Source organism: Archocentrus centrarchus, chromosome 24, assembly GCF_007364275.1.
Source record: "Archocentrus centrarchus isolate MPI-CPG fArcCen1 chromosome 24, fArcCen1, whole genome shotgun sequence".
NCBI classification, from domain to species: Eukaryota; Metazoa; Chordata; class Actinopteri; order Cichliformes; family Cichlidae; genus Archocentrus; species Archocentrus centrarchus.
This window is the reverse complement of record NC_044369.1, coordinates 5,714,850-5,740,754: the sequence shown is the minus strand read 5'-3', so window position 1 is coordinate 5,740,754 and position 25,905 is coordinate 5,714,850. Positions and strand designations below refer to the sequence as shown.

Here is a 25,905-nt window from a genome sequence, read left to right as displayed (position 1 = left end):
AGACAACCAATAATAAATCCAACATTCAGAACTCCATGTGTCCAAACGCCTCTTTTCATGAGTCATAACCTCAAAATTTGAAGTAAAACGACACGCTCTGAAGAAAGAAGTGGAAGTGAACAATTAACATATTACACACAATGTAATTACTTCAGTGTATTTCCCAGAATACACTGCCTTAAACACGCTACTCTCATCCTCACATGTAATTTTATCGTAACATGCGTAGCACGAGTTCAAAGGAGCCGCAGACTGAGGATACTTAACAGATGAGTGTTGTGCTGCTGTGATAGTTTATAGAGATGAGGAGATACTCTATATTTATACAAAACTTCTGTCTCGGTGGTTTCCAAAACAATCTGGTTACAGAGCTCCAGGAACAAAAAACAGCAGCAGATGAGCTGTATACTCTGACACAGCAAAGTCCGTCTCCAAAACACTGGTTTGTGTGAGGGGGATACAAAAGCTGCACCAGTCAGTATTTGTATAAATTGAAGGGAAACATGTCAATCAGAATGACACAGTTATGATCTGGTTCTGCAGAGCCTTTCAGTGATTTTCAGCTTGTTGGGTAACTCTGTCATCTGGTTCATATGGATCATCAGCAGCTTCAGACAGAGCGAAGGTGGGGCACAAAGGGGGGACCTGGGGTGGCACCCATAGCCAGAATTATTACTGAATATGTATGCATTTTGTTGTTTTGCTGTTGCACATTTAGATGGTTCCTGCACACAGAGACCAGGGGAGTCCAGACTGGAGGATGAATCGATTACATAAAATAAGCTTGCAGTTTGGTGTCTGCTTCCATGATATGACTGAAAACCAGTGCGGATCCACCTCACACTCCACCGTACCGTCACTTGTGAATCCCAGTTTCCAAGATGCTTTAATTCTCTTGCTTGAGGCGCTGTTTTTTTTAAATACCCCAAACCATGCTGTGCGCAGTTCTTGAAAACGCCCCTGTGCATTACACAGGATATGTGAGACAGTAAGAATTTTGCACAGTGCATGAATTCATATAGAATTAGGTGGCCCAACAGATTCCATAAAGCATCAGTGGACAGTCTCCGCCATTCACTCTGTCTGGTGTAGCTAAATGCACACTGCATGTGTGCATATGCATGCTCACACAGACACGTTAATCACATGTAATCAGCAGTGGGGTCTCCTCCGTGTCAGCACCGTAGAAGATTCTGCCCGCTGCCCTCGGCGTGAACGCGCCTCGACGCTCCGCGCGCACAAGCAGCCCTGTTTGTTTGTGTTGAGAGATTGGAAATGGCGGAGAGCAGAGACCAAAGCGATAACTCGGGTTAGCAAACAGAAATGCGCCGTCACTGAAACGCAGAAATCTTCCGCAAGTGGTTCTCGGAGTTACTTATGGTTTGCTGCTGCTGACGGGACACAAGTCGCTCGCGAGGGGAGCGGATTTTCGGAGCGAGGTTTGGATTTAGCGGAGCTAGTTAGCTGGCTAAGCTAACCGTGCTAGCAACCTGGCGTTAGCAGGCTCCGAGTGGTGTGTGTGTGATTTTAAGCACGCAGGCTTGTTTGTCAACATAAGCTGACCTTAAATTGATAGCGAGACAGCTAACATACAACTCCCCCGGTCTCCCAGATTAGCCTGCGTGTGTTTATAACATGGTGGTGGCCACGGCTGAGTGCAGAATTATCTGTGCGAAGTGAGAGTGGATAAAAAAGTCAGACCTCTGACCATCCTGGTCGCCAGCAAGCTGCAAGTTAAGCTGGTCAGCCAAGTTAGCTAACTGGCTTGCTTTGCACACAGTCTAAGCTGCCTTTTCCCCCTTTTTTGCGTGGGAATTAATCATCCAGCGTGAAGCAAGATATCGGTCCTTGAGAACGGAACGGACGACAGAACAGGTAAGCATCGCCGTGAATGCATGACATATCCGACAGACTCTAACTGAAGTGGCCGCAGCAGCAGTGCAGGGTGCGATCAGGGCCTCCAAACTTGCCTGACTCATTGTTGATTTTTCCACATAACGTTACTAAATTGCACAGAATTTCACAGACACCACCTTCTCCAGCGGGATTTATAACGTGCAGGGCTAAGTGGAGCTTTTTTTCTCCCCCCTCCTCTTCCACTCCCCCGCCACCTGCAAAGAAACGAGATCAGGCAGGTCTTATGTAATATGGTGGCATTGGCCTCAAGGTGTCGCTGCAGTTCATTCAGGCGGGATTCACACTTCAGCGTTACTTAAAGGCGTTCGTGGTGGGCGTGTCCGACATGTGGCGGTATCGATTGTCATAGCAACACCAGTTAGTGTAAGCCGAAGCTGACTGCATGTTACCATAGACACTATACACAAGCATGTCAGTCACAGCAGGTTGTAAAATAGTCATAACCTCAAATTTTGGGGATTAAATTTGGGTTTCTGGATTTGAACTTTGCGTGAAGAAGCCTACACATGGAGGCTGCAGGGAAGGGTTGGCGGTGGAGCGAATGATTTTGCCACTCACACAAACGAGGTGTCAGATTGTTACATTTAATCTGTCCTGTTTGTGAGGCTTCATAGTGTAGTGGTTTATACATTTGCTTGGCAAGCAAAAGGTTGGTGGTTCCTGGAGACACAAATCCACTTTGGATTTAGTCAGGCACGGAAGTCTGTGCAAAAACTGCCAAAGCGTACATGTGGTGACCCCTTGTGGCCAGGGAGCATCCGGAAACCTTAATTTAAAATATGTTAATAATTAGTAAAAGATAATGGTTTGGATTCACATCCAGCTGTTGCACTGTTTTCATGGTTGCCAGGGTGGCTCTTCACCGTGGGATTTTACTAACCAATGGGTGACATGATAGTGGCTATTATACTTTCTATGCGTCTTACGAGGAAAGCTGAACTCTTCTCAATGTATCAGCAGAAACACAACAAGTTTAGTGAGCATTGAAGGCTGAATTGTTGTGCTTAGTTAACCTGTAACTTGTTCCCTGAATCCTGTGCAGAACTTTGCAGATCATTGTCTACATGTTGTAGGTGTGTGGTGTCATCAGGGGCATTGTCAAAAATATGTGGAACAAATCAGTTATTTGTGCTGCTCTTGCTTCTGTTTGTGTTGTTGTTGGTATCTTAGCCCCTGCTGTGCAGAAGATATACAGCACCAGTCAAAAGTTTGGACACACCTTCTCATTCAATGTTTTTATTTACTTATTTCTTTTTCTACATTCTAAATGAATACTGAAGTCATCCAGACTATGAAGGAACACATAAAGAATCATGTAGTAAACTTAAAAGTGTTAAACAAACCAAAATATGTTTTAGATTTTAGATGCTTTAAAGTAGGCAACTCATCCCAAACCATGTCAGTTGGGTTTAGATCAGGTGATTGTGGAGGCCAGATCATCTGATGCAGCAGTCCATCACCCTCTTTCTTGGTCAAATAGCTCTTACATAGCCTGGAGGTGTGTTTGGGGTCATTGTCCTGTTGGAAAACAAATGACGGTCCCACTAAGAACAAACCAGATGGGATGGCATGTCACTGTAGAATGCTGTGGTAGCCATGCTGATTAAGTGTGCCTTGGATTTTGAATTAATCATTGTGTTTGGAACCAAAAATCTCAAATTTGGACTCATCAGAACAAAGGACAGATTTCCACTGGTCTGATGTCCATTCCTTGTGTTCCCTGACCCAAGACATTCTCTTCCTCTTGTTGTTCTTCCTTAGAAGTCGCTTCTTTGCAGCAATTTGACCATGAAGTCCAGATTCATGCAGTCTTCTTTGAACAGCTCATGTTGACATGTGTGTGCTACTTGAACTCTGTGAAGCATTTAGGTGGGCTCTTATCTGGGGTGCTGTTAACTTGCAGTTTCTGAGGCTGCTAACTCTGGTGAACTGATCCTGTGCATCAGAGGGAACTCTTGGTCCTCCTTTCCTGGGGCGGTCCTTTCATCATTTGATGGTTTTTGTGACTGCACTTGAGGATACGTTCAAAATTCTTAAGCTTTTTCAGATTGACTGACCTTTTTTTCTTAAAGTAATGATGGACTGTTGTTTTTCTTTACTTAGTTGCCATAATATGGATTAAAACGTTATTCAAATAGGACTGTTCACTGTATACCAACTCTACCTCTTCACAACACAACTGATGGTTTCAGACAAATTAAGAGGGCAAGAAATTCAAGAAATTAACTCTTGAAAAAGACACAACTGGTTCCTGAAAGCCATATCTCATAAAGCTGACTGAGAAAATGCCAAGATATGCAAAGCTGTTATCTAAGCAAGAGGTGCCTACTTTGAAGAATTTGAAATATAAAACATTCTGGTTTGTTTCACACTTTTTTGTTTACTAAATAATTCCATATGTATTTCTTCATAGTTTGGATGACTTTATTATTAATCTACAATGCAGACACTTTAAATAATGAAAAACCACTGAATTAGAAGGTGTGTCAACTTTTGACTGGTACTGTAAGTCAGAATATATAAAGAACTTCTTTTCAAAGCAAGTGTTAAACATGATAAAACTGTTCATTTCAGCTGTTTGCTGTGCTTCTCATATGTAATTTCTTTTAATCTTCAAGTCAGCTTTTTAACCAGTCAGCATCGTACCTGTGCACAACAATTTATGCATACGGACACCTTGAATTCCATTTCAGAGTACAGCTTGACCCAATGTTATGTGGCATAATGCAGAGAACTCTTTGGACTTACATTTCTTCTGGAGCAGTTGTGAGATTGTCCAGAATGGATGAGATCGTATGGAGCTGTAGCCTAAACGTGTAAATTTAATACAATCAAGATTTTTCCTCTGGCCACTTTCTAAGTGAGTCGCAGCAGAGAATTTCTCCTCCAACCACCACAAGCAGCTGCTTCTTATACACATGTGGAGGTGTCTGTTGTGGTTTAACTGCCTTTAACTAACTTTTAGCATCTAGTTGTTGTTTGGAAAGGGAGTATGTCCTGTCGTAAATCCTTATCTGACCAGTCATCATGTATTTAAAAAAATTCTAGTGTTTTATGGTAAAAAAGTAAAGGTCGCTGCATTTCAGTTTGGATACATTGTCAATACTCTATTTGCAGAAACTAAATTATGTTTTTTGTTGGGGTGGGGTGGCTTTCTTTTCTTTTCTTTTTATTTTTTTTTTTTTTCTAGAAGCATGTGTAAATAATTATTTTAGCCATTTAGATATTTCTTGTGAATGACCCCTGCTATGCCCTCAGCTGAATTGCAGCCAGTTTCTGTACAGTGGGATTAACGGGAATGGCTCTTCTAGATTGGCTCTCCATAAGGCCGTTGAAACAGCTCAGTGGAAAATGCTCAAGGATAGTGGGTGATGTCATGGATCGCGGCGATGAACATTCAGCCAAAGAAAATGTTAGCCTTCAGTTTAACCTATGGAAAGTAGTATAATGGACAAAATTCACCTTATTTTCTCCGATCTTCTGCTGAACAGTCGTGCTTTTAATGCCATTCTGAAAAGATGTGTAAATTAGGAAACTGAGTGGAAATCACACTATTTGTCAATTCACATGACTGTAAAATTAAGAAATTTCAGCTCAAATTTTCAGTAGCTTCAAGCAGCAAGTGCTGCCAAGTTTATATATTTTAGGGGGAGACACCTGCATGTTAAACTTTGAATCAGACTGATTCCTGGGATGCTGCAGTTTTAACTTCACAGGCACAGCCTGATTCACAATCTTTTTATAACAGACCTGATCACTTTATTATGACTGGATAATGACCAAAAAAAAAAAAACCTGTTAATTATTGTGATGCATTCGCACTAAACTTGTCACCAGAATGATCTTTAAGTATTCCAGCTTTCACGAGACTTCCACGCTTTAACCAGGCATTACCAGCTTCACGTGGGCAACTGTGATATGAAGTGGATGTTTATGTTGTGGTTTTAGTCTGTATACTGTTACACTCCTAGTAAAATTATACTGAAGCCAGTTTATTTGAAAGACATTTATTCCCAAATGGGGGAAAAGGTATTTTTAAATGTAGATATTCTTACATGAAATAAATCTGAAGGTGAAGCTCATGTTCCTGATGATTTACTGATTAAGTATTAACATTATAACAGGCTGGTCATAACTTCTATTTGAGCTTTCTTAATACTTTTAAATGTGGCCTTTTATTAAGGGTAACTAACAAATGGTGTTTAAACAGTTGTCTAAATTGTACCTTAAGAGTTCTGTCTTTGAATGTAAACAGAAGTCTCTGATAAGAGGCCTGAATTGGGCTTTGCTCCTTGAGCATAAATCTGTTTTACATGCGGGGGGGAGGCAGTGGATATTTCCATAGATCCCAAGTTAACAGGTTAAAGTTTTCCAGAGGATGCAAGAACATGCAAAGCAGCTGCAGCGACTTAACAGCTTATTATGCACAGGTTTAAAGATTTGAGCTCTTCTTTTTTTTTTCTTTTTTTTTTTCTTTTTTTTTGTAGCCTGAGATCAGAAATGAGAACTTATGCTTACCAAGGTGTATTTGTCAGATTTTTTTCAAATCATAAATTAATATCTCTTTGAGCTTTTGCAGGTATTTTTAGGAAGTGAAGTTAAAAAAAATCCCCTTTATCGTGTTAAATAATTGGATTTTTCTTATCTTGCATGGAGCGATTGATTGCTTTGTTTTTGCTCAAGTGTGCTGAGTGATAGGCGCTAATCTGTTTGTGTAGTACGTGTAGTATTGCTGTTGCAGATGTTGTTTTAAGTGAAAGCATTGTAGCTGGGCCTCATTTGGCCTAGATGTAGCCCAGATAAGGATATAGAGTTCCACATAGACCTCAGCTATTCAGCTCAAAGTTTGAGTGTCCCACCAGCGTGGTAGTACAGTGAGTCCAACGAGATTGTCAAAACAAAACAAGACTGGAAGTAGCAAGTTACACTATTGTTTTGTTGCATTTAAGGACAAAAACAACATAAAAACAAATAATTGAATGTTGGATAGATTTTCTTTACAGCTTAGTGCCAGAAAAGAGATGAGGATAAGTAACCAGGGTTTTTCCTGGCTTAAAGTGAGCCTTTGTTTGGTGACATGTAAGCTCGAATGGTCCACTTACAGTAAAGGCAGTGAGTTGGAGTTACCAAGTTTAACAGAAATCTGTGCATTTTCCTGCCCATTAGATAAACAAAGTAATTAATATGCTTAAGTAAATAACACCCCAGTCAACAAAACCTTTAAAAAAAAGAAAAAAGACTAGTTTTATTGTAGTCCTAATGATTTTCTTGTGGCTCTGTCTAAAACCTCTTTGGTTGGTGCACAAAAAAATTTCTGTGTCGTAGTCATTTTGGTCAAATTTTTCCACACAGTGAGCCTGAGGAGACTTCATTGTAAGAGTGGGCAACTTTCTGACTTAGGCCACACAGGCCTAGAGACCGGTTGGCAACCTCTGGAGGCTAGGGAAACACTGGGTGAAATCTATTGCAAAGAGGATGCAGCAGCAAAAACCTCTATGTGGTTGCTTCAGTTCAGTATCAGATTGCTGTGGTTGCCTATAGTTTGCAGGGAAGACGCCGACTTGTCTGGAAACACTTGCTAAATACCCATCATGTGAAACTTTTAAAAAAGTGTGATGCACCTGTTGCCATTTACTGCGTGTCTTCCCCCGTTTTTCTCCTCCTACTTCATGTGTCTCTACACTGTACACTGTCAAATAAAGCCACAAAAGGCCAAAATAAATAAATAAATAAAAACAAACTTTATGAATTTGGTATATGTGGCAAACTGTTTCTCAATAGGCATGGGTCCTTGCAGGGTTTAACATAATCAATGGCCTGATGGCCCAGGGCCACTAAAAAAGTATGTGAGGTAACTTGATAGGCCAACTGCTGATTTTGTTTCTGTCAACCTGTGAAATGATCTGTGAAAAACTGATTGAAATGGACTCACAATAATGATTATTTTTTTCTTATTACAGTCAGTATTTTCACATTAAAATCCCCCAAAAATCTTTCATCAAACCAACTGGTCTGAAGAAATGCTTTTAGCTCCTCCTTTCCACAACTAAATGAACAAAAAGCTAAAATGAAAGGTGTTTGCAGATAAGCTGCTAGAGCTTTAAATTTGGCAGATTTCTTGTAAACTTTGCTGCAGGCTGACAGCAGCCAGCCTCTCGCGTTAGCAGGGATCTCTGCAGCATGCAGTCTAAAGGGAACAGCACTCCACTTCATTTTCAACCTTTAGTTACTATATAACTAAAGCTTAGTTAAATAAAACTAAAGCTTAGTTACTGAGTTACTTATTGATTTCTAACATAAAATTAAATCTAATAAATGTTGCTATATTCTTATAGATTAAGCTAACAGTATATGTAGTAGTTGAATGGGATTTTATGGTTCAAAACCCAATAACTTTCTATTAGAAAATGTTGACCTTTTTGTGTCAACATGATGTGGTTTGGCATAAAATAATTCACTAACATGTTGTATCAGCTTGTTTTTCTAATATATTTGTCATCAGAGCACAAGCGTATCACTGAACAAAGGAAATGGCATTCACAGAGTGAAGTTATAAATACAATAAATGGTTATATTCATGAATGTGAATTATTTGCTGTGCTGTCACTATTTGTGCAACTAAATTGGTTAAATGAAGAAAAGATTAGGTCAATGTGGGTTGTAACCATCTGGTGGGCCTTTGAGGTACTGCAGGTGGACTTGAAGTCATTCGGTTTTGTAATTTATTTTAAGTATTTACCTTTTTTTTAAAAAAATGAAATTGAACTAATGAAAAAATGCCAGTTCATTTGCTGAACTACTTTGTATCCTGATTTTGTTTTATATCTTGTCATTTGTGGGAAAGAGCGAAAATGGAGGCGACTGTAATGCTGTCACTGGAGAATCAACTTAAACGACCAAATCATCAGAAGCTCAAAAGGAATCAATGAGAACGCAAAGAATGATAGACTTTATCTGTGGCTCATGTGATGATCACATTTGTGATTAAAGGTTTTGGCGGGCCTCGAGTTTTTGTCGGTCTGAATCTTGGGAATTGCTTATTCCTGAATACATTAATTCATTTTCCATTGTGATTCATTTTTAGTGACTATAGCTAACCTTTGAGAATGAGTTAATGCTGTGAAATATCTGTAGATGATGATTTCAAATTGTGAAGCACAGATGCACCGAGGTCTGTAGCACGTTGTAGTTCACCGGAGAAAATGTTTGCAGTTGTGCGCTATTTGACTGGAGATGTATTAACATTATACAGTAATTTGTTGATTTATTTTTTTTTTTTTTTTTGGAGAGGGTTGGTTTGTTTTACTTTCAGAATGTCAGAGATCAGGTTGAAGTGGTACACGGGGCCGTATTTTGCCCATGTGTTCGTTAGTGCCTGTGTTTATTGATACTGGGATGCCTGCATGGCTGTGAGTCATGCAGTTGTAATAGCTGGTCTGAACTTCTTAAAGCTGATCTACAAATACCCTCCACATTCTAACAATTAAAAACAAACTGAAACTAGCAAACCCATCCAAGAAACTTTAACTAACCTCAGTTAAAAAAATAGATGAAAACTAAATAAAAATAATATACTATAATTTTGCTGTGTGTTATACCAAAGTTGAGTGATTATCTTTGAGAATTTATGTAAACTGCAGATGTATAGGCAGATGATGTTATGAGAAGATAATCTCATGCATTTAATACTGTTTTCCTGTTATAAGACATGGATGTGGCAGTTCCTTTATTACCTCTTGGCACAAGCTGTGAAGCCTACCTAAAGATGAGCCATGTTTGAGGCATATTGTTGAGAGTGGGATCCCTCCTCCTCCTCCTCCTCACTCAGCTCTGCGTCTGTATGGAGAACGAGCAGCCATTTTAGCACTCAGCAGTGCTGCAGCCTGCCTGCCACTGTCACAGCTTTCTTCCTCCAGTTAATGCTGTTTGTTTTGAAGCCCCCAGGAAACCTGCAGCTACCCTGAGAAAACGCCACTCTGTGCTTTCGCTTTGGGTCTCAAAGCAAAAGGTGCCCGATGATGATCGCTGTCCGTAGAGGAAGATCAGTGCGGGTCACCCGATTGCCTCACTGATCTTACGGCTCAGTGTGTACATTAGTCAGTGTTTAGTGCCCTTGTAAAGCTGGAGATTAGAGCAGAAGTTTTTAATATTTCTTAATTTTGTTTGTGCATTTCCATAATCTTTAAACTTTTTTCCTAAATTAAATGAAACCGTATTTAGCTTCTTTGATGAGTGCCAAGTGAGTTAAACATAGTCAAACGGTACTGACATTTTTAGAGATACTTGTCATTAGGAATACCGCTGTTCCAATTCAGTATGGATAGCTGTCAATATAGAGTACCAATCCGATCTCAGTGTTCAGTTAATGAGACTGGGAGGAATTGTTTTATGTTTAAGGCTGGACATAAACATTGCTTTCCTTACTTTCAAAAATAAAATGTGACAAATAAATGCAACCAAAAATATACATTAACTGATATTTACTAGAATCATATATGACATGAGGCCTAAGGTAAATTGAATATTTGCATTAGGTTACTGCTATGGTTTACAGTCACACTAGTTTCATACTTTCCTGCACTTCTTCCATCTGTCCATCCATCCAGTTTCTTGCATTTATTCAGGTCAGGGTTGCTGGGAGGCAGGGCGGTGCGATACCCTATCCCAGCTGTCATAGGGCTAGAGACAGGGCACACCCTGGACAGGCCACCAATCTGTCGTAGGGTTAACACAGAAATGGTCAACCATTTATGGTCACGTTCAAGCCTATGTCCAATTTTAGAATCACCAATTAACCTAACCCTATGCATGTCTTTGGACTGTGGGAAAAAGTTGGAGTACCCGGAGAGAACCCACACAGGCACGGAGGAGACAATGCAAACTCCACACAGAAAGGCCTGGATTTGATCCGAGGGCCTTCTTGCTGCGACGCACCCCTGCACCTCCTCATAAGGCAAAAAAAAATTATCATGGGTATTCTATTCACACAGTTCCTGAACATTAAAATGTGTTTGTAGAAGCGTTCTTTAATTAAATGATGACTGCAGGTGCGGACAGTGGTGAAGACAGGCCCAGGTTACTAGAACTGCTGAAGTTTAGTAAAGACATTCACATCTTTTCGAAATAACTTCCCCTGTCTAGTGCCATCATCAAATTATATTTTTAATTTGAACTGTAGTGGCATTTCCATCTGCCACAGTACTTTGTGGTTAGAGCTGATTAACAAATGCCAACACGCCCAATACATACATGATAATTTAATAACACGATATTAAACCAGCTCACCACTGTAGCTGCCAACATCACTTATGTCTGACAGAGTGGGATGTTAGCATTTCATCAAAGTACCACTGTGCCTTCATAGAGCCTCACAGAATCCCCAAAAGCTTTAGAGAGACTCTCAGTCAAATGATGTAGCGACTTAAAAGTAATCAGGAAAATCTTGCACTGGACTGTGTAGCGAATGGTAAGCCAGTGTGACTCATTTAGTCACTGCTAGGGCTGCAGCTATCAATTATTTTAGTAGTCGAGTATTCTGTCGATTATCTGAGTAATCAGATAAGAAATACCTTTGTGTTATTCATCTGCATTTTTTAACGCCCGTATATTAACTGCAGATATTTTGCTGTGTGAAACAAACAGCGGTGGATGGAGCAGCTACAAAGTTCTCTTTTCTTCACGTTGACACTTGCTGATCAGGTGGTTGATGAAGGACTCCTCCAGCTGTTCCCCAGTAAAGGTTTTAATGGTGGTTACAGGAAATAGCGCTGCTGCTTTGGACACTAGAAAAATGTTTCCTTTCGCTCCCCCTGAGGTTAGTGGCCATTTCTCAATACTTAAGTTACCAAGTTCGAACTTGCGGACTTGACGAGTCCAAACTTCCCAAGTACGGGACATTATTTTTCAATTGGAACACCAGCGAACTTGATGACATCACAGCTCAGCTCCAATGTTGCTATCACCTTCCAGCTTAAATTTACTGATTAAATTTACTGATTTCTTGGCTTTAAAAACTTCATCTCTGAATAAAAACATTGTACATATATACACAGCTCAGCTGCTTACTTAACAAAAACAGGTCAGATGTTAAATTGATGGGTTTTTTTTATTCCAGAAACCTCCCAAGGCTTATAACAGACAGAAGGCATTTAGAATCGAATAAATATTTAAAACATATAATTTAATCATTTCTGGAGCAAACTTGTCACCAGTCTTCATGATCTCCGTGAACAGCATCAACATGCCGCTGCGATGTTCCCGTTCCCGGTGAAAAGGCTCTTGTGTTCCTTCCTGAGTAAAATATTTTTAATATCAGTTTTCTTGATTTGCTCAGCAACAAATGAAACACTGAAATAAACCAAACATCAGCCATTAGCGATCATCTGAGTGAATTATATCTGTGTTTAACTTCCGCTCAGTGACAAAAAGAGCAGGAGTTTTGAAAACAGTGTACCCAGAGTCAGGTGTTCTCCCCGGTTATAGCAAGCCTCGTCCCCCGGCGAGTGGACAGCTTGGCTGTTAGAGCACAGAAGCAGTAATAAATTCAAAATTTACTCACAGTTTTAGCTGCTCTCCTCCGCCATTGCTGGGTTTGAGTTTTGTTCGAAATGCATTCTGTGATACTTCTCTGCATCAAGTCAGCACAAGTCACCACCGACACATCCTCGAACGGGCTTTACCGTCGCTACCAAATGATCGTAGTGCTAATGGCAGCGCCCACTAGTAAACTGTGGTGATAGCAATCCTTTCTGGTATCTTAATAGCTGAAATTTGCAGCCCTGCAAGCACAACACACAGACATGAGTGTAGAGATCAGTGGAGGCATGCAAAAACGTGTTGGTGATGATCCACTAGGGTGCATTCATTTTTGCTACAAGGCTCTCATTTTTTACTTATTGCAAATCAGGCGCTTCCCTTTGCTTTACAACGATTAGTTTTCAGCCCTCCCTAAATGCTCAAACACTCAGAGACCCTTCGCTCCACAAGATGAACTGGTACTTAAACAGTGCTTTTGAACAATTTTGAGCACTCAAAGCGCTTTCTTACAACAAGCCTCATTCACCCATTCATACAAGTGCTTTTTACCCTTCAGCCTAAAAAGGCTGGGTGGGGGGGTGTTGTCGTGTCCCTGCCAGATGGGCAGGTGGCCAGGTTGCAACATTGTGAATGCTATAACTCGAGAACGATGTCATCTGGGATGTTTAAATTCATAACATAAATGCATCTACTAAAAATCTTGGACTAGTTCGAATCTCGGCGACCTTGACCTCAGTCAAGGTCAGAGGTCACATTTTCTGAAAATCTTGTGAACGCAATAACTCGAGAAAGATGTCACAGAGGATTATCATAGATGCAGACTGGAGGAGCCAGGGATTGATCCACCAACCTTCCAGTTAATAGATGATCCCCTCTACCTCCGGAACTGACCCAAGAGCTATCTATAGGAAGTAAAGCATGAACCTGTCCAGGGATTATTAGTGGTTTCAGCTGTCCTTGTCTCCAGATTGCTCAGTCTTTAACCTGGTCAACTCTTTGCAGAGTTGCATGCATGTTTGCTGCTGCAAGACAGGCTTTGCAGTCAAAAATGCTCCCTACTCAGAGCCTAACTCCATACTGGACAAACCTGTGTCCCACACCACCCTTAGCTCTTATTTTCATTTATTTGGTTCTCATTTGAATTAAAATACACTTTTGTTTTTAAGAGTCCAATAAGGGCCTGATGTATTAAGATTATAAATAAATAAATAATCAGTTACATTATTGATCATTACAGTGGTGGTTATAGTTTTTACTGTTATCAAGCAGCCTCACATATCAATAAGTTATAATCAGCAGGTGTGCCCTGCACTGGAAAATACCATCTAATTTCACTGATAGGTAATTTTTTTTCTTTAAACCAAACTTTAGTAAATTTAATGAAACTAGGCTAAATTTTACCATTAATGTATGAATATTTTTTGGGTTACATGTTGTCAAAATACATAGGGTGTGGGCCATTTTTGATCCCTCAACTTTGTAAGTACTGGAGATAGCCACGTGGAAATTTTCAGGTCTGAAAACCACATTTAAGCTCTATCTAAATATAGATAAAAAGGAGACTTTTCACCTGATATAACATGTTTTGACCAGCCATCTATCTCACATGGTGATATGACCCTTCAAGGTTTACCCAAAATGCACTTTTGTAAGTTTTCTCCATTTAATATTTGGAAAACAGATAAAATAGCTAGGGTACTAATGCTTGTTTCTATTCTTCTAAAACTGGTTTTATGTTGTGACGCCTGAAGTTGGTATAAAATTGATTTGTTGGTTAAATGTGCTTTTCATCCCTGAAAAGTTCAAATATTTATGAAGTTAGGAGTCCTCAAAAATGATAAGGCAACAAAAATGGAGACACAAAATTTCCAACCCCTGTGTACTTTGAGGATCTGTAACTTAGAAAATTTTCATAGTTTAAAGGTTAAAAGAAAAAAGGGTTCTTAGAGGGTCCAGTGGAACTTTTTTTTTTTTAGATTAGAAACATAACAGCATGACCTTAAATTCTTCTGGCTACTGACCAAATGCAATAAAACCCTTTACAGAGCTTTCGTTGTTTCTCTGTTCTTGCTTTTGTGTGTTTTAGAAATGTATACATATCTATTTAGTGCTAGAAAACAGGAGTGGATAAAGAGGTATTAAGTTTGTTGGCAGAGCGTCAGTTTCATCAGCCCACATCTTGAGTTTTCTTGTTTGCTTATTTCAGGTACTCTGTTGATGGAGTCCTTTTATTAAGGTGTGACGTCTACATTTCCAGACAAGTTTCAACATGCAGTGTGAAAGTCTTTGTTTACACACTCCATGCAGATTGTTGTTGTCTCAAAACAGAGCTTGTGGATGAAATAAACTTATTTTCAGAGCGCGTTTCAGATCATCCATCAAATTATGCAACGGGACGTTGATTTCGTTTCTGCAGAACTGCAACAGATGGGCTTTTGGCGTAGCCTGTGGTTTGTCCCTTCAGTCTGGTGCTCTGAGTCACTGTGTTGCGGCAACACACACACAGACACCTCCGTATATACATATATGCGTACTGTATTCTGCCACTGCTGTGGCTAAGCAGAAAGTGGGGGAGAGAAGAGCGCTGCTGCTTCAGCTCCTCCATCAGAGCGATGGCCTACATTCTCGCCTGGGGGAAAAAAAAGGCTTGTGCAGCAAACTGAGAATTTGAGGGTTGGAGGAAATAAAGGGAAGAAGAAAGGTAAAGGCAAAGAATGAGAGAAACAGCACGTACAGGAAGAAATTGATAGGACAGGTGAGAAAACAGAAGAGAGTAGTAGTTGTGAGCAAGTTAATCGCTGAGCCCTAATAGCCCAGTGTTTCTGAACAAGGTCAGGACACAAGAAGAGTCACTCAACAGTTTTTACTTTGTGGATTGATTTGAATGGGTCTGAGTTGGTGTTTCTGGTGAAAACTGGTTGGTTGGTAATAGAAAAAGCATCTTTTTTTTTTTTTTTCTCAGGTAAATTAGTGTGCCTGGAGGACACTTTGAGGTGGATTAGAAGGGGTTTAACAGTTGTGGGTTTCTCACCTTACATGGAAAGCAAACTGGAGTGTAAAGGTGTCCATGTGCCTGGATTTTAAATGGCTGGGTTTTTGAGAGACTTTCAAACTTTTTTTTAATGAAGAAATTTACATGTTAGTGTTTTTTTTGTTGTTGTTTTTTTCCCCCCTGCATTTAAGATGCTTTAACCCTTTTTTGTGACTGTAAGGACAGAGTGGGGTCTTATACAGAAATAATTTATTTATTAAAAATATTCTAAAGTGTTTTAATGTAATTATTTATGGTTTTCAATTATTTTTATGCCAAAAAAAAAAAATTGTGTTCCACATACGTTTCTGGCTTAGAAGGAATTTATAGCCTGAAACCAACTATTCGTCCACAATCACTTCAGTACCAGGGAGGTTAGTGGTACTGGATCTGTTAGTTCAGTCGGTCTGTTGTTGTCCTGTATGATTGAAAATGAGCAATACCTTCACAGGTGGGGCAGTTAACATGCACCCACCATTGGAGCGCTTTCCTTCCCACCCTTCATAATGCACAACAAACAGAAAACTATAGTGTGCCATACTTTGGTGCAGCCTCAGCCTATCGTCACACTTCGTGGCTGATTGAAGTGACTGGCACTGTTTTCACTTTTCTGTTGCTGTGATTACTTCTCTCTCACTCACTCCCCACAACACACCTGCTCAGTCAGACTGAGTGACTCACAAACGGATGTTAGTCTGCAGTTGCTTTTTTGAGTGAAGCACTGCAGACTAATTGTGGCAAACCACTGTGGACTTTATGGCTTATGTTATTTTTTTTTTTTATTATTCCTTTTTTTTCTGCTCCTGTATGTCTGAGCTACCGATACCTGCTATGTTTATTTGCACCGCTGTGCCCTCATAGGTGAGTCTACAGTTTGTGGCTGGCCTGCAGTTTGCTACTCTAGTTTAGCTTCACGATATTTGGTGTACAGACTAGGGGACATTTTTGTACTGGTTAGGCAAGTCATTTTAAAAAAAAAACTTTATTAGAGACCACAGTGATTTAGTAGTAAAAACAAACAACTAAACTAAAATTGATCACGCTTTTGGCTGATACCCTTTTTTCTTTCTGTTTTAATGTTAATATATGTTAACGTGAATTTTTTTTGGGCACAATGATCTTGTAGGGTAAGACAGCATTATGCTAGGACTGCATTGTTGTCATCCTGAATGTAATGTGGCATGCTTTTGAATCTACATATACAAGTGGCATCATTTTAATTTAAGGTCTTTGTTTCCATGACAGGAAGCTAGGAGTAGATTTTTAGATCAGTACTTAAGAAATCAAAAACAAAGTTGTAAAATCTTTAAAAAAGACATTACAACTAATAGTACACATGGGAAAACTAAGCTAAAAATTAGAGACCTCTCCTGATAGAAATAATCATTCAACAACCTTAAAGTAGTGCCATTAATTATGTATTAGTACTTATTTGCTTTAGACTAATCTGACCTGTGCATAAATGTTTTCATTCTAAAGTCAACACAAAATGCACTGATTTGTAAAAGTCGTGGCTGATACTGATATAACTATGTGAAATAACATTTTGACAAGTACCTGGTTGAAATATTGCAGATCTGTTCTAGCCTTTGAGCTTGGGAAAATGAATATAGCAAGGCGAAAATGCAGAGGAATTTATAGAAACTGAGGAGTAAACTGTGGGCAGTATTAATCGGTGTGAAACTGTGTCTTTGATTAATCGTTGTGGGAAAACTGAGTACTTCTGAATACTGTGTTTGAGAGCTTTACTTTGTTCAAGAGTCACAAGAAAAACAGCTAGATTTATTGTACAGCAGGATATCGATTGCATGGATGTCTAGACTGCCAGTTAACAGAGGTAAACAAAGAACTAAGAGGAAAAGAAGTCGTCTTGTGTTATTGTATAATGTGACGCAGGTATATGGTTTTAGCTGGAGGCTTAGAGATATTACCTGCCACAGGTGTTTCCACACTATTCTATTTCATAACAACCAGAAATCCTTATAGATTTTCTCAACTTACAATATTATAAATGTAACACATTGATTAAGTTTATGTTAAGACTGGGTTTGCTCATTTCAGTTTGGTTTAGGGGTGTGATTTAACACCTTCATAGTAGGTGTTCACAATACAAACACTACATTTCCTGTCACATAGACATACCAGTCTCAATAAACAGACGCACCAAAGCCTCCTGATGCTTAGTGTGTTAACAAATTTGACCACACTGACAGAAACTGGAACACTGAAGCACACAATGTTGTTTGAGTTGGTTTTCCTGTTTGTTTGTTTTTAGTCTAGTTTTTCACTAGTTTTAGTTTTGCTTTTAGTTATTTTTTTGTTCTTGTTTTTTGTTTGTACACGTAGCTTAAAACATTACAGCTTTCACTACACTAACGTGATTTAACCAAGCATTCACCACAGCAGCTTTGCATGCTACCAGAAAATTGGAGGTCAGTACCGTGACACAGTATTGTAGATGTTTGGTCTTAGTTTTAAAATAGCATGCAAGGGATTGTTCTTTCAAGTCCATAATGTATAAGTGACAGATTTAGCCATATCGACATTTTTTTTTTAACCATAGCCCCGGGCAGGTTTAGAGCTTAAAAATAAATTGAGAAATGTACAAAAACTCAGAATTACTTAAAAAATAGATTAAAAACATAACAATCCTGCATGCAACCCCCCCCCCCAAAAACAAACAAACAAACAAACAAAAAAAAAACCAGAATGGACAGTAATGACTTAACCATTGTTTAAAATTGTGAGTGAATGGACACACTAAAGGAGCGTTCCCGCCATAGCATATTTTTTATCTATAAAACTGAAAAGACTGGGGGCGCCTGGGTGGCTTAGTGGTGAAGCCGGCGACCACATACATATGCTCGAGTCCCAGCTTGTCGCCAATCTGCCCGCGTGTCTTCCCCTGTATCTTTCCCCCATTTCCTGTCTCTCTCCACTGCTCATAAAAACCTCAGTGGCCAAAAATGCAAAAGAAAAAAAAGACCTGAAAAGACTGAAGCAAAACTTTGTCATAATTGGACACCTTTTTAAAAAACTAACAGAAAATCCATATCGGTTGGTAACCTAACATAAAATTTGATTAGTACAAGGTTGAAGTTGCAAGACGGCTCCAGGTTTCAGGGTATTTTCTGGTTTTGTTGCATATTTGTGAAACTTTAAAGTTATTTATGACCTTAGAGTGTATCCAGATGGTTGCAGTTGTAGTTATAACTTTTATGTGGCCACAGTCTTTGTATCGGTGCTGGATTAAACTTCATTATCTAAGAAAAATCTTTTATAATTAATGTGTTGCATAATACCTAATACTGTAGGACTGGGCATTTAAATACTGATTTGGATGTTGATTACCATGGCAACAGTTTCAGGCTTAAAGCTTGTGGGTCAGCCTTAATAAAAATGTAAATTTCAAGTTTTCCCTTGGCACACAGGCTGCTGTTGCCTTATTTTTGGCCTCTGTTTTTCAGATGTATACCATTTTACAGTTATACTGTTCCCCTTTTTCTTACACCGACCTGCTGTGTGATCAATAAGTTACAGGACAGACCTGACACATCACATGTCATCATCAATGTTAATGCCTTAAACTGTCATCATACACGATACTTTCCCTGAAGATTTAGTATTGCATTGATTCATTTAAAGGAAATAGAAATTTAGGTGCTCAGTATTTCCTATACATCGAATTTACTGTGTTGGCCAAGTTTTTATTCATTCTTACTTGGTCTGTTCCAAGAGTATGGCATCGTCTGCAGCTGGTTTGCTGGTAAACAGTTCCCTCTCTCTTATTTTTAAAGTTTAGTTTAGTTTCTACTAACCAGCTAGCCACTTGCTCACAGTTGTGGGGTCCTTCGTTGTCATTCAGCTGACCATTTTTTAAATTCTCATTGGGCCTCAGTCTTAAATATGTCTCTCTCTCCATCCACTGTGTGTTCAGATATGTACTGAGACCAACACATCTCTGCATCTGCTCCTCTCAATTAGCATTATAGCAAATTGATAGCACAACATTAATTGAGTGGGCACATTTGCGCACAACACCCCATTCCCCATGCTAGCCTAAGCTGCCAGGGTTAACAACTTTTCTGGAAGAAACCCTGTATTAGGACTGGGTGCTATATCGAGTTTTTAAAAAATATCGATATATTTTCATATGCGATATGAGACAATATTGTTTATATCGATATATTCTATGTCGCATTACAATCATACTTGTAGCTCCATCAGTTCACCTTTCTCTTCTCCCAGTTTGTCTCTGCACAATTTCACACTGCCCGCCTCTCTCCCTCACCGCTTCACCCATAAATCATGCAGGAAGCGACAGCATGGCAGTGTTGCCAACTTAGGGACTTTGTCGCTAGATTTAGCAGCTTTTCAGACCCCGCTGGCGACTTTTATTTCCAAAAACGACTAGCGACAAATTTAGCGACTTTTCCGGTGATGTCGACGAATTTTGGAGAGTTTTGGAAACCTGAAATCGTCCGATATCACCGTGTTTTGTGTACATACAGCCTTCGTACTGCGTCCATTCGCACGCTTTGGCATCGCCCCGACCCCCAAGAGTCCCTGGCTGCAGGCAAGAGAGCGCCACCATATTTGCAAATGAGTGCTTTTGTAGTTGCAGTGCAATGTATGCATAGGTTCTTGCATTTTATTGATCATCCTGACTGTTCACCATTTATCTTGCTTATGAGTTAAAATGTCAGGTCTGTTTTCTATGTTAGCAGTATGCAGTACAGCTTGAAATTTAAGTGTAACAGACTTATGAATTGTTTAAGATGCTCACTTTTATAAGCTTTAATCTGAGCAATATTATAGGTATCATTATAGTAGTGTTTATAGTTCTTTAGCGCTTTACCTTTATAACAATAAATGGAGTCATTACTCTAAATTGACTCACACTGTTCTTATATTAGGTATCCAGCCAGCTTCCTTCTCTTCCTCTTTACCCACCTTCCATTACTTTTCTCCAATTTGGCCATTCAGCTGAAATCCAAGTCACTGAGGTGTGGTTTTAATCTCAGGCTGACCTGCCAGTACCAAAGTGTTTTGCCTGCACTTGATGGGTAATTCGTGTATGTGAAAAGGGAAGGGTTTGGTGACAAAGGCAGAGATGAATGCAGTGAGGAGTACCTACTCAAAAAGCAACACTGGGTCTAATGTAGAGAAGAAGTACCACTCACTGTGTGGCAGTGGTGGACAGTAATGAAGTACAAATACTTCATTACTGTACTTAAGTAGATTTTTCAGGTATCTGTACTTTACTTGAGTATTTATTTTTTTACTTTTACTCACTACATTTTTACACAAGTATCTGTACTTTCTACTTTTTACATTTTCAAAACAAGCTCGTTACTTTAGGTTTAATGCGTCTGAGAAACGTTTGCATTTCCGGTCAGTGCGGGAGCCGGCTTTTGATTGCGAGCGGGTTTTTTCTTGGAAGTCGCAACACCAGGGTGGGAGGGAGGGACCAGACACCCCACACGGTAGAGGGAGAGGCTCCTGCAACGCTCGCTCAGACCCCGGAACGAGCTAGAGGAAGTTGCGCTTTACATAGAGGCTGCACGCCGGAACGGTGAGGAAAATAAATGACAGGAAACGTAGAGGACAAAAAAAGTGTCTGCAGTTTGTCACACAGTGTGTCTGCTAGCTAAAAGAACAGCTGCTGTATTTTACAGCGTGATGTGATTGCTCAGAAACCCCAGCTCACAGGCACTTTGTGAGGATTTACTCTGTTCATTTTAAGATTATTAAGAAGTAATTTCAAAGTACCTGTTGGTAGACAGTACTGATGGTCAGAGTGTCTTCCTATGGCTTGTTGATTAATGTGATATTTAGCTTGTTTTCCCATTACTTATTGTTCTTACTTACTTACTAAATGAATATGTAATTTTAAATCTATAAATGACACTTGATCCTGAATGTGAAAGAATGTAGAAAGTCGGGCGTTGGCTTTCTTTTGGTTGAATTTAAATGAGAGCTTACTGCAGATGCTAGTTTATCTCCTCACCTCAGCTTTTAGTTTCCCTGTGTGTGTTTGGCTGTGAAAGACTCCACTTCGTTTTATGTGGGATTTATACTTGTGCGTTAAATCTACATCAATCTTGTAAACACAATAACTTGAGAACGGTCTCACCTAGGATGTGCAAATTCACACCAAAGATGCATACTGTTCAAGCTAGAGCCATCAAACTTCACACACTGACTTGCTTACTTAATACTGCAACAGCACTTTGACCCAACCCCCTTGCTATGAATCCAAAATAGTTTGTTTTTTACATTATGTGTGTCTGTGTGTGTGTGTGTGTGTGTGTGTGTGTGTGTGTGTGTGTGTGTGTGTGTGTGTGTGTGTGTGTGTGTGTGTCACTAACCTGGGGCACACCTGGCACCAGGATGCACTACAGGAAGAAGGCAAGCCAGCAGAGGATTGGCTTCTCAGGAACCAGTTTGGAGTCAGTTAAAACCAGTTGTTAGTTAACACAACCAGGGCTTCGCACTTCCTATACTCATGTTGTGCATCTACACAAGAATGTTGTTCCAGAGTAAATATCATGTAGAGCTAAGGGCATCAGAAGTACAGCCAGACTCCTTTGCTGTTGGTCACTCAATTGAAGCATAATTTATTTAATGGCCTCTGATCAATAATACTTAACTGCTAATGAAATTCATTATTGAATAATCCAATGTAAGAGCCAGAAAAGTTGCTTAACATTTAGGTGACTTGTTCAAATTTGCAACCATAAATACTCACACCTGAGAATCCAGGACCAGAAAGTATTTGGCCTAGTGGTTTAAACATGGCTTAAAATATTGTATATTTAAAATTGTTGCAATCTTTTTTTAAAGTAGTTAGTAGGCCGGTTGCCATAGCTGTCTAAATATATAATTATCAGGAAATAATCATGGGTCACCTCACCAATACATGGCTAATGATAAAAGTGAAGTGTCTGTGCTAAAGGGGTTTACTGTCTTGATTTCCAAATGCCTCATTGTTTCTGAAAGACCTCATAATTTCCTGTCCTAATCATGTTATCCTAACCGAGCACTTCACTCTGACTGCTGGCTTACATGTGGTTCTTCCAGTTTCTACAAGTAGAATGGGAGGCAGAGCCTTCAGCTATTGGGGCCCTCTCCTGTGGAACCAGCTCCCAGTTCTGATTCAGGAGAAAGACACACTCTCTACTTTTAAAATTAGGCTTAAAACTTTCCAGATAAAACTTACATTTAGGGCTGGATCAGGTGACCATTAGCCGTCTCTCAGTAATGCTGCTGTACACTGAAGCTGCTGGGGGATTTCCTGCGTTTGCTGTTCGTGGGCACTTTTTGGTCCTTTTTATCTTCTCTTTCCCCTCACCCACCAACTGGTTGTGGCAAATGGCTTTGCCTCCCTGAGTTTGGTTCTGCTGAAGGTCTCTTTCTGTTAAAAGGGAATTCTTCCTTTTAGCCATTGCCAAGTGCTTGCTCATAAGCGATCATCTGGTTGCTGTGGTCCACTCTCTATCATTGTAGGAGCTTTACCTCATGATATACAGCACAATAATTGTTGCTGCCCTTACTAGTCAGCATTAGGAATACTCGCTGGCTAAGCTAATTATTCAGATTCAATTAATGTACAAAACTGGCTAGCTGTTGGATGTGAAATGCAGTGAAATAAGCTGTTATGACATCACCTGTCACTAGCCAGGACTGCAATCCTGACAGCAGCACCAGGGTTTCAAATGGCTCTCAAATGCATGCAGTTCATTTCTACAGGCCCAGGTAATAATAAAGTACAGACCATGTTTAATGTTCTCTGTTAGATTAGGTTCAGTTCAATCAAAAGGCTTCTCACTTTTAGACTTATTGACTAATCTCCTGGTTAGATGACCCATAAATATGTTGCCTATAGTCGATATCTTTTCTCTGGAACATCAGCGGTATTCTAAGCCAGAAGTCAACCATCATTAAGTAGTCAATCTGGTTTTATTATAGGTGTGATTGCTGGCATCATTTAATTTTTCCACAATGGCATGGAAGATCAGAATTATTCTGTTATGTAATGATTCACATTTAATTAATAAAATACTGTTAAAGTAAACTAGTGAAAAAGAGTCCGAGCTCTGAATTTGAACTCCCTCTTTGACCCTCTTGTATAAGCAGGCTGACCTTTTCACAATTTATCACGTAGTCATTGTAGTTATTTAGAATTGTTGGTCAATGAGGCATAAAGACTGGCACACTGTTCCAAAGCAAGCCCACTGGTCCGCTGAAGCCAGGCTTAAGGAAATCAAGGACTGTGTAAAATGCAGGCTTCGTGGGCTTTGATAAAGTACTATGGTAGAAGACTTTGCTGTAGCCAAAGAGCTTGGTTGTTGGTTACTTACACTAGATGGGAGAAGATTTTGCCTTCTTGTCTAATGTTAAAATGTGCTTATGAAGGTCTCCTTATTATGTCTGGGTCTTTAAACACTTGAGGACAGTGTGAAGGTGAAGGGCAGACATTAACTTTGAGGCTAGACATACTGCTGTTGTTTCCAGATGTATATTCATAACAGTATTGATAAGGTTTTGTCAAAATCCTGCTGTGAGCCAGTACTTCTTTACAAGCACACATCACTGCCTGGAGTGAGTCCCTTTCTTATCACGCACACTTGATAATAATGAAAGGATGTTTTTTGGTCTGTGTCATGCTGGCCACTAAAATGTCAGCTCCATATTTCAAAGTTAGTGTTCATTAGACAAGGAGGTTTTTTATTTTTTAAGGTACTTCATTCAGTGCAGTTTTTTTTTCTTTTTTTTTTAAACATAAGTACATGAGAGGATTAAAAATGCACATTTAAATGAAAAGTTAATGCTCCTTCAGTGTCCTGCAGCCAATCAGAAAAATGCAAATGAAGGACAGAAGGAACAGCCATTTTTGTTGTCGTTTTGATAAAAACCTGTCACTAATGATCTATTTATACGGTAATGTGTTAGCATAACCAAGGGAGACAAAAAGAGGCATCAACTGTTACAAAAGTTGCTACAACAGGTAAACACGAAACAAACTACACAGAAATTTAAATGTTATAGCAGCAAATTAAAACAGAAAATAACTGTCTCTGAATCACAGCAGGTTAAGGCCCTTTCACACAAGAAGCGGCGCTGCGCTCTGAAACCCATTATTTTCTATGGTTTGTGCCGCCCAGTATGGTTTTCCCGCTGTGTCGAGCAAAGCGTTGCGCCAGGTGGGGAGTGTGTTGAACTTTGACCGCGATGTCGTGTGACGTGCACTTGCAGAGTGACTGGGGGGAGGGCACATATACATGCACATAAATGTGAAGCCCATGAGCGGCTGCAAAGAATGACAAAGTACGGGCAGAGAGTAGCAGCCAGCGTAACACCAGTTTTGAGCCATTTGCTCAACTTAGCAGTCAGCGCAGTGCATGGCACTTTCTATGTGAAAGGGCCTTTGTATGTTTGAGCATATGTTTTTTGTTTTTTTTTTCCCTTCTTTCTTTCTTCTGTGCACTGCCTTGTAGTGTTTACTTGTTATCTTGCCCTGAGTTCACGGTTGAACACCTCTGCATGGTCTGACATAGCATCCAAGTCTTTGGACTATTGCTTCACCTTTAATAACATTAGTGATTCCTACCTGAGGAGCCTGAGGATTCACATCGTTAACATTAAATTGCTCGGACTGTAAATCTCTAACTTACTCAGACTTTAAGACTGTAAATCAGATGGCTACAGTTGAGTTACAGACTTATGGTCCATGTTTGCATACCTGTCTGTGGATACTAGCAAGATTTTCTAAGCATAGGAAGAGTGAGAGAACGCTCCAGGTGCTGTTCTGGTTTGGATGTTGATTGACCTCTCCAGCACTTCTGGCCTGTTGTTTTGCAACAGTCTAAACACGGGGCCGAAAATGAATAAATTGCTGTAATTTTTTTGCAGGATTTTCCTGCTTGAAAAGTGCTAGAATCTGCAGGAATCGATTGAATCCCACACTGAAATCCAGGCCCTGGGCAGTACACACAGTACACAGCTTCCTAAGGATTTATCTCAGGGATTTTCCAGCATAGGGAAATTTTTGGTGCCCACCAAAGAAGTTTATGTCAGAGCCAAAGGAAAATTACCAAGATTCTAATGAAATTAGTTTTTAGTCAGTTTTTTGATTAGGGTTTCATTTAAACATATATGAACGATGCTTTTCAAAAACGTTCCTGCAGCTCTGCTGTGAAAGGTGCCAGATATAGAGGACTAGTCAGTCAGCTGGTGTGTTTGGGGCTGGCAACAATCGTGTTATCAGATCTTTACATAAAATGCATGCTGTGTTGCACACAACAAGGAACCTGTTTCTAATGTCCAAAATCAGCACACTACTGCCTTTTTACGCAGAGCTGTGGTGCCGCACAGATTCTGGCTGCAGATTGATTCAGCTTGATACTGCTTTTGATCCC

The 25,905-nt window shown here is 39.7% G+C and overlaps 1 protein-coding gene across 1 annotated transcript in view; it reads left to right on the top strand.

Annotated features, from left to right (window-relative positions):
- Positions 1-1,250: 1,250 nt before the first annotated feature.
- ncoa1 (nuclear receptor coactivator 1) overlaps positions 1,251-25,905 on the top strand; it is an 81,099-nt gene continuing 56,444 nt past the window's right edge. The window contains exon 1 of the mRNA XM_030722153.1: positions 1,251-1,875. The gene's annotated coding sequence lies outside the window, so the exon portion shown is untranslated. The remainder of the gene's footprint in view (positions 1,876-25,905) is intronic.